This window comes from Cynara cardunculus (assembly GCF_001531365.2).
Source record: "Cynara cardunculus var. scolymus isolate 2C chromosome LG 5, CcrdV1, whole genome shotgun sequence".
NCBI lineage: Eukaryota > Viridiplantae > Streptophyta > Magnoliopsida > Asterales > Asteraceae > Cynara > Cynara cardunculus.
The window spans coordinates 10,246,952-10,256,953 of NC_037532.1; positions in this window are offsets into that span (position 1 = coordinate 10,246,952).

Genomic DNA, 10,002 nt, shown 5'->3' on the forward strand with positions numbered 1-10,002 from the left:
ATTGAATTCTAACAAAATACTAATTATTATCTTTATAAAAAAATTATATTATTAAATCTTAATTAAATTATAATAAAAAATTAAATTAAAAAAAATTACACAAAAAAACAAGAACTTCTAAATATTTAATTTGATACTAGAACCGATACAATCTTAAATTTATATTTTATTCAAAAAATAAAAACATTATCGTTTTTTCAGTGCCACATAAGATCGTATTATAATATCAACGTTGACAGAATAAAAAAGAACATTAAAATCAAGATATATATCGTTACATTGCACGAATATCTTTTTAGTGTGTATATATATATATATATATATATATATATATATATAATATTTAGAATTAAGTATATAATATACTTTAATAAGAAACCATTAATGAGGTGCTTTATCTTGGATTTAATTATTTTTATCAATTACTTATATGAAAAAATTTAAAATGTTAAATATTTTAGAAAATAAAAACAAGTGTTCCATCTCGTAGTCTTAATCTAATATTTATTATGTTTTTCTACAGTTAGTTACACGAATTTAAAAATAGATTTTATTAAGTTATATTTATGTTTAATCAACTTGTAATCTTATACTTGATGTATATATATATAATAGTTTTTAAGACTTTATTCTAAATGCTTTATAGTATAGTAAAGATTAAGTCCCTAAATTTTTTCTTGAACCAAGTCTTTACAACTATAAAACAAAAATAATATATCATTTCTCAATCGATGTATCAAAAATCAGTAACAAAGTACAATAAAACAATAAAAAATGATCAACTACCATTTTTATTATCAATTATTTAATTTTCAGATTTAAAGGAGAATCAAAAGAGAAGTCAATAAAAAAAATTCATCTCGTTGACTGTCATTTAAAATTGAAAAATAAATAAGGGTTAAGAAAAATGACGTATTTTTTCATTTTATTGACTTGTTGTACTTTTCTACTGATTTTTTAATTCATGGAAAAAATAAATTGTAAGTTTCTTCCGTATTTTAATAGAATTTAATAAAGTAAAGAAAGTGAAAATGGGTAAATTGTATGTACTTTCACATGCCATATATGGCAAGTTGCATGATTCACACTCATTCCAAAACCCAACCTCCATTGTATTTTTTTTAATATATAAAAATTAAAATATTTGAGGTTGTAACAATACATATGGGCTAGGGTTTTAAAATAATTGTCAAATCTATTTTATATATATATATATATATATATATATATATATACATTGGTGTATTTGTTTTTAAGATTATTTTAGAATAAGGTGAGGTATTAGTGATTTTATACGACATGATTTGAAAAATGTCATATGAACACAAGTCTCCTATAAAAAGATGAGTTTCTAAGACAATTCTCAAAATGTTCTATAAATAGTTAATACAACTCTTCATTTAAAAAACGTCCTAAAATCTTGTTGAAATGTCTAAAAACGTACTATAAACCTATTTTAACACTTTTAGATAAGACATTTTATAATTTGATCCTATAAACTTAAGTTTTATAAAATATTTTATTTGTTTAAATTAATGTAACTATTAACCCGCCAATCCCACCTAACCTGTAATGATTAGATGGGTTAGGTTATACATTCAAATGAGTTGGGTTCCGCCATAACTAGGTTTGGTCCTTGTGCTTTTATCGATTTTCTTGGATTTGATCTAGCTTTTTATTTCAAATTTGTCCCTGTAATTTGTATATTTGCTCGGTTTTGATTCTTCTGTTAACGTCTATTAACTTTTAGCAATTAAATCCTCCATATGCCTGGCACATGAGGCTAATGATCGTTTTATTCTTGAGATATGATGCGACAATGACATAACATTGATGTGGATCATTAATAGTTTTCTCAATTATTACGTTTTACCACCATACCATCCAACCACCACCACCAACCACCAAGCTGCAAACAAATCAAAAACACATGGATCAAATAAGAAACATATGCACAAATAAATCAAGTTAATTTCAAATATAAAATGCCTATTCAGAAGTCATCAAAGGCTCTGATCAATAGAGTCAGATACAAGTCTAACCTTTGATGAAGCCAACCAGAGCACAAGTCATCTTCTGCTATTACCCTCCAAAGATATTCAACACTTTTATATTTAAAAGACTTGAACATCTAGAGTTCAACTATTCCAACCCAAAGTTCATTATGCACTTCACACGTCGAGGACATCTATTGGACAATGCTTTGACTTCTACTTTATAGGCGTATAAATACATGTCTCATGTCGTTAGATTAGTATCTATCTTCTATAACCTTTGAAAAACTTTGATATTACAATTCTTGTAGAACTCTCAAGTACTTTGCTGACAATCCTTTCGTAAATCTCCTCGATCTAAATCAATATACATATGACTAGAATTACTGATGAGATCATTATTGTTTTGTGTATTGACAATTTGTTGTGATCTAATTGCTTCTACTACTCAATTTATATCTAGATCAACCTTTTGAGGAATATGGGATCAACAACCTCAAACCTAGGCGTTAATGTGCTTTCAAGCACTCAAGTCATTTCTCAGTTAATAGATATATAACTATAACAGTGCATACTAACATGCATGGAAATATTCCAATCACCCAATGAACTCTTGATACTTGGTAACTAGCTTAACCTTCATAATCACATCTATAACAAAAGAATGTCACCTTCACGTTTTACCACATACGTCTACACCCATGATACATACGTCTACATCCATGATGTAATAAATTGACCAAACATATCCAAGACATTTCCACCCATATGACGATCATAATAACAATATAGTACCAAGTTGTTTATAAATGCTCAACCTAACTCCCAAAATCATAGAAATATATAATAATGTAGTATGAAAGATGCTTCTATCTAATAGATGTATCATTAATTCTCCATTAGCACAATAAGTGATAGGAACTCGTTAATGAGTTCCCCTACAAATATACAGGTCTATAATCCCAATAGATCTCTCGAGTTCCCTCATGATACGTCTCTCTTCTATCTGACTAGACCATAAGACTTCATGAGTATACCTCAGTAGAACTGTTATTAGTCTATAACCTTCACCCTTAAGGATCTCGTAGAACTTACGTCCACACAAATCTTGCATTTAACCTAGCACTTTTTTTTAACAATGTACGTGCACTTATTTTAATCATTGCAGTTAAACACCTCCAAACTTAAATCAAAATTATATTACCACCTTCTCAAGCTCCTCTATATTAGATTATATGTCACATATTAGTACAAGATCAACTTTTATATGTAAATCAAAACAATGCTAAGGTTTTACTGAGTCATATGCTCCTAGTCATCTTCTAATCTCAACTCCTAATACACCACTTTGTTTAATCTTAGGATATAATAATTGTGATAACCGGGTTTATCAGTTATAAAGTTCAGGGTTGTTTTCACATAATGGTGGAAAGTTGAGAGGTTAATTAACTTGGTTATGTGCTTAAAAGGTTTTAAACCCCTACCGCCTTATAATTATTAAAGGTGTTTCAATGGAGATAGTTGATATATCTCCTTGGGTTAATAAAAAGAAAAAGAAGAAAAAACAAAAATAGTTTTACTTTATGTGTATGTTCTTTAACCCGAGATAAAGAAAACATAACCGAAGGAGAAAAGAAGAATTGTTTCCTGTGATTCTTGTTTTGGATAATTGTTGTTGTTTTTTTCATCTTCATATTTGTATCTTTTGTGATCATAAGATGAGTTTTATGTTATAAAACTTTCCTTTTACAGTGTTGAAAAAACGGAACTGTGTGGTTCTATATGTGGGAGTTTTATAACTGAGTTTATGCTATTATTAGCATAATTTTGTATCTGGATATGTTAATATCAAATGATTGGAATAAGAGTGGTATAATCAGAAGAGGTGTATTTTGGTTATAAGGATGACATAATCAGGAGAGATGTATTTTGGATATAAGGTGGCATAATCTGGAAAAGTGTATTTTGGATATAAGGGTGGCATAATCAGGAGAGGTGTTTCATGGTTATAAGAGTGGCAAAATCAAACTATATGTGAAAACTGGGTTTTTAATCAAGTTGACAATTTGTTTGTCGCATCTTTATGATGTGATAGAGTTGTCGCATCTGTGTGATACGATGACTTGAGTTTATCGCATCATATTGATGCCAAAAGGTATGCTTATCGCATTCTTGTGATGCGAGGAGTATGTTTCCTACTTGACAAGTTGGGCTCTCAAGATCTCCATGCTCCAACTTGAGGGGGACTATTGGAATAGAATAATTTTCGTAGTTATCTTCCCTTACCTTGTGTCTTAAGTTTAGGGACTTCCATATTTATTTTCTTCTCGTATTTATTATGTTAACCATTAATAAAAGAATAACTTTGAGCCATTAATTTCTATAGCTTTTAGTGTGACATTTTTAGTGATATCTTTGTTCAATCTTGGATCATATTAAGCTATATTAGTTTTTCCATATCTTTATCCACAAAACAATTAATCTGTAATCATTTAGTAAAGAAATATCGTCACACACCACTGAGTTGTCGAACAAAGTTATGCGAAGACTTAGCTTGTCGCACACGAGTCATGAGAGAGTTACTATTCACTTATTGAATTATGTGATAACCTGATTTTATCGCACACAGTTTGTGCAATAAAAGAGTACTTGCACAAGAGTCGTGCGATAACAAAGATACCAAGAGTCATCGATAATGATGAATCTCAAGAACACAACATCGTATGATAACAATGAATGTTCTTGAAACATTTCACTAACTTTAGATTCATAGCTCAAAACTTGTCCAAATGATCTAAAACTTCAGTATGTTGTTCGAAACTTGATTCCTAACACTTTAATACTACAAATCTATCCAAGATCGGCCTAATTCAATGAATTAAACCTCACAACAGTAGAAAAATGGTTCGAACTAAAAACCCTATGAAATTCTAGATTCTTGATTCAAACTAATCCAATTGTTAAAAAGAACAACTCATGTTCAAATCCTTATAGAAAACGAGTCAATTGAGCCAAGAATTACAATCCAAATCAGTCCAGATCACTAAAAATATGAATCGCAGTCAACTTTCTTGAAAAACTTTTAAAAACTCAATGAACTAATCAAATTCTTAAGATTTACTGCTCTGATACCAATTGAAATTCCTAATAACAAGTAGATTTAACAATCTAGAGATCAAAATATTCATGTCATTGAATGAATCTCTAACTTCTCTCTAGAATAATTCTCTATGAAAATACTTCTATACAAGTACAACAGAAACAATGTATTTATACTCTTGAGTAATTACAAAGTCAAACTACAAAGTAAACAACAATCTAAGCTCCATATTGACTAATATTGACCATGTTGACTTTAGGCATTGACCTCTTCAGTCTTCAAGCTCGGTGATCTCGCAGTGATCTCAGATACAATAATATATGACCTAACATGTATTCACCCCCATTCTACAAACATCATACAGTTCATTCATTGTTATTCCTTACAAGACCAACCATATGTCAATCTTTTCATAATTCAATTCATTTAATTCTAATAGTACACTATTTATATAAATGATCTCAATATCATATATGACTTACTTGAGCATGTCTATTAATTTCATAGTCTTGCTCAATCAAGGGGCCCAAGAATATTACATCCGTTGAATAAATGACATAAATCTGTATAGATGTTTACAACCATTTAAGTAATTTACATCACACTCAAAAACCAAATTTATCATAAGACTTTTGATATCAAGAACGGTATTAAGCAGCATTACAGCATATTGCATCTTAATTTACACGATTGTTAACGAATACATACATGACCAAATAAACAAGTTCCCTTAAAAGATCTTTTAGGATCATCACTTCCGGTTTTTAAGATAAAGACAATCACTATGACAAAATGAGCATTTTAGGACGTCTAGTGTCCTTAGGCGACTTAATCGAGTACTTAATAGGACTTTTAAGATTATAAAACTACGTGAGACGACCTAACAAACTTTATTGAAGATGTTGAACAACCTAAGAGGTAGGGGTGCTCATGGGTTGGGTTGATCGGGTTGAGGACATTTGAACAATCCAACCCAATGGTGGTTTGGAAAAATCTTAACCCAACCCAAACCAAAGTGCAACCCAACCCAACCCAACCCAACCCAACCCGTACGGGTTGGTCGGGTTGATACTTTGGTATATTAAAATATTTTTCTAACCTTGAATATGTTATTTCTTTACTCACAATTTCTTTTTCACCATCAACCATTTGATATAACTTATTCATACTTCTTATGTATATCACATTCAGTTAATTTTCTCAATTTACATATATATGTTCACAGTTACTAAATGAGTTATATAGAGATATAAATAGATTGAAAATATGTGTATATGAAAAGCATACATGATAGTGTAATTGTCTAATGTATATATTTATAGAAATTCAGCAATTATATTAAATCCAAGAGATAAATGGATATCGGGTTCATCGGGTTGGGTTGAGTTCAAATAATAGTAACCCAATATCTACGGTTTGACAATTTTACAACTCGCTTAGACATCGGGTTGGGTTATTTCATGTTGGGTTGGGTTGGTCGGGTTTTTGAGCACCCCTACTAAGAGGGCTCAATAAGTAAATAATCCCATTACCCTTTTTATATGAAACTCTTGAAAAATATCTTATTAGTCTGTTATAAAACTTATTTTATATGGCCATTTTCAAATGTGTCTTACAGGAACCTAATAATATCATTTACGTTTCGTATCATATTAGGTTGTTCAACTTCGTCAATAAAATATGTTCGATTGTCTACCTTCATCGTATCAATTTATTGTATTGTCATTGTATAATACTCAATTTTTTCGAAGTATATGATATTTAACACGACAAATGTAACAAATAAACTCACAAACCCACCTCACCTTAGAAGGTCAAAGACTACGAAACCGCTAGACCAAATTAAGACCCTTTGGTTATAATACTCAATTGTTGGTCATATAAACTTCAAAATCCAATTAAGTACTCCATCAAGACGTTCAAGGATAGTTGAACGTCTTAAAATACCCTCTTTTTTGTTGTTGCAAATTCAAGTTTTATGCAAATACATACAACTTACTATAACGAGCTTTAAACTCGTAATTCGTTGATTTAGAAGACGTGTTATCCGTAGAGTAAAATTACAATACTATCCACAACTGGGGACCTGCATCTTGTAACTCTTATGGTCAAAGAATGAGAGGGAAGCCATTGTCAAACATATAGCATGGATGTCAAGACATTGGTGGAGACCCATTGAATTTATTTGCATATTTCCCACTTAAGGGACCCATTTAGATTATAAAGGATAATGGAATTTATGGATCGAATGGCTGGTTACCCTACAATGTGTTCAACCCAAAGGGCTCTCATGATTATTGCTTAGCTGTGTAGGGCTCCATTCACCCTCTTTCCTTTTGGCAATTAGGACCCAGAGCCACTACATGGTTCAAAACCCTAAAAACATATAACAAAGACTAAAATACCCATTATTTCATTGTATTAGAGTGTATATGTTCGTTGGTTTATTTGAAAACCAAGGGCTTTCTTGGAAGAAAAAAATATCAAGAATTTGGATTGGATACCAATTATGGTGAATGACAACACTTTGTTTATTTATTGTATTAGAAGAATACTCGTGCAATGTAACGAGATACATTGAAATAATGTTTTGTTTTTTTTTTGTCTTTGTCGATATAATACGGTTTTATGTGATTTTGAGAAAACGATAATGTTTATATTCATAAAAATTTGAAAAAAATATGTCGATATTAATATCAAATTAACTATTTAAAAGTTCTCATTTTTTACGTAATTTCTTTAATTCAATTTTTTTATTATAATTTAATTTATGTTTAATAACAAAGTAATTTATTTTTTGTTTAATAATATAATCTTTATAAGGATAACAATTAAGTATTATGTTATAAATATAATTCAATGATTATTCTAATTATATTTTATATTTTTTATATTTAAAATGAGATGTTTATTCTATAGTTGATAATGTTTCTCTATAGTTAGTTACACGAATTCAAACATGTAGCTTTAATAAAGTGTACTTATGTATTATTTACTTGTAACTTTGAATTGTAAGTAATTACATGCATCAATAAATAGTACTTCATGCATAAAAAATGGTTTTTAAGAGTATTTGTCAAATGCTTTATAATATAGTATAGATATATTTTTTTAATTGATGTAATGATATTATGTATCATTTTTAATTAAGAATTTGGATACTAGTTGTGGTTATTCGACACCGCCACTCCTCCTCCGTCCACCACCATGCCTTCTCCGTCCATCACCACATTCCCACTCGTTGATGACATAATCGGTTGCTCCAAAGCATATCACTTCAGTTTTGATGCCTTTTACATCAATACAATTCAATGATTAAAATTACTTTAACTAAACTTTGGGACGTAGAAAACAATAAATTAAGCGTTCAAATTTATTGGTTCAAACCATCGACAAAATCCATTATTTATAACCACTTGTCCTATTAAGTAGTTGTTTACTAAACGCTTACCCGGTAAGTATTTATCGGGTAATTTTTCTCACCGAATGAACATGACAAGGATCAAGAATCTTACCTGATAAGAACGATAATAATGATGGGAGTCTTACCCGGTAAACGTACATCCCCTTAATAATAAGGATGCTTCAAATTAATAATGAAAATTTGAAGTGGGTGAGTTGGTCATTCCAAGTTCCAACCCTAATAAAGGCCCCTTCCAAGGGTGTTTTGCAATATTTTAAAACTAAGGGTCGTTTATCAAATTACTCGGGTAAGCGTTTATCAAGTCACATTTCCTTACCGGATGAATATGACAAGTACCAAGAATCTTACCTGGTAAGAGCGAATGCATGAATCGAGAGTCTTACCTAGTAAGTGATGGCGACGACTATACCACGGCTAGCGCTTACCAGGTAAATTATTACATAATATGTCGTTTGGTAGACTAAAATCTTACCCGATAAGAAAGAGATAGAGTAGAAATTTACCGTTAAGCGCTTACCGGGTAAGTGTTTAGGTAAACGGCCCCTAAATGGATTAAATCAAAAAATTTAATACAACTTATGTTCCTTTTTTTCTTTTTCAATCACCACACATGAAGAATCGTCTATCATCTCATATGTTTCGTATTTTCATAGCATATTATATGTTACAATTTATCTATTTGTTGCAAATTATTCCCCAAATAGAGAGAATTAACTTTCTACGGGGTGAAATCGTTTTAACTCCCGTCACGTCAACTGTAATTTTACGATTCTTTGATCTAACTTGTGAATTTGCTAAAAGAATTCTTGACACAAAGGGTTCAAGAAAATGGAGAGACGTATGAAGGGCACGTGCATATAATGCCTCATGGCTACTCAAGGGCTGCCATTAGTGATGTTAGTCACGTGCGCTCACTACGGAACAGACCCACGAGGAGTCGTCTTGTTCTGTTTGTCGTTTGAAAAAACTTTGGGAAATTAGAGTGTAGGGGCATTTTATATTTTATCAAAGGTTTAGACAACTTATTGCATAATGCACACTTACATATACATGTATTTTTATATACATATGTATATATATATCTAATATAGATGAGTGATCAAATGCAAACTATCCAATTTGTGTAAACCGTGCAAACCATTCTTATCCGTCGATTTCATTGTTTAATCTTATTAAAAATTTTCATGAAATTGTTTAATCTTGTGAAATTGTTTTATATAATACTTTTTTTGATGAAGTTGTTTCATATATGGTTATTAAATTGTTTCATATAATACTTAATGAAATTTTAATGAAACTGTTTCATGTATTTATCAAAAATTAAAATAATGAAGATGATAATATCAATGATTAACACACTCCACAATAAAAATGATTAATTAACCTCTCATAATTACAAAAAAATGAACAAAATGAAAAATTATGATTGGTTAGATGAGGTTTGCACGGTTTGTACAAATTGGATGGTTTGCATTTGATCGCTC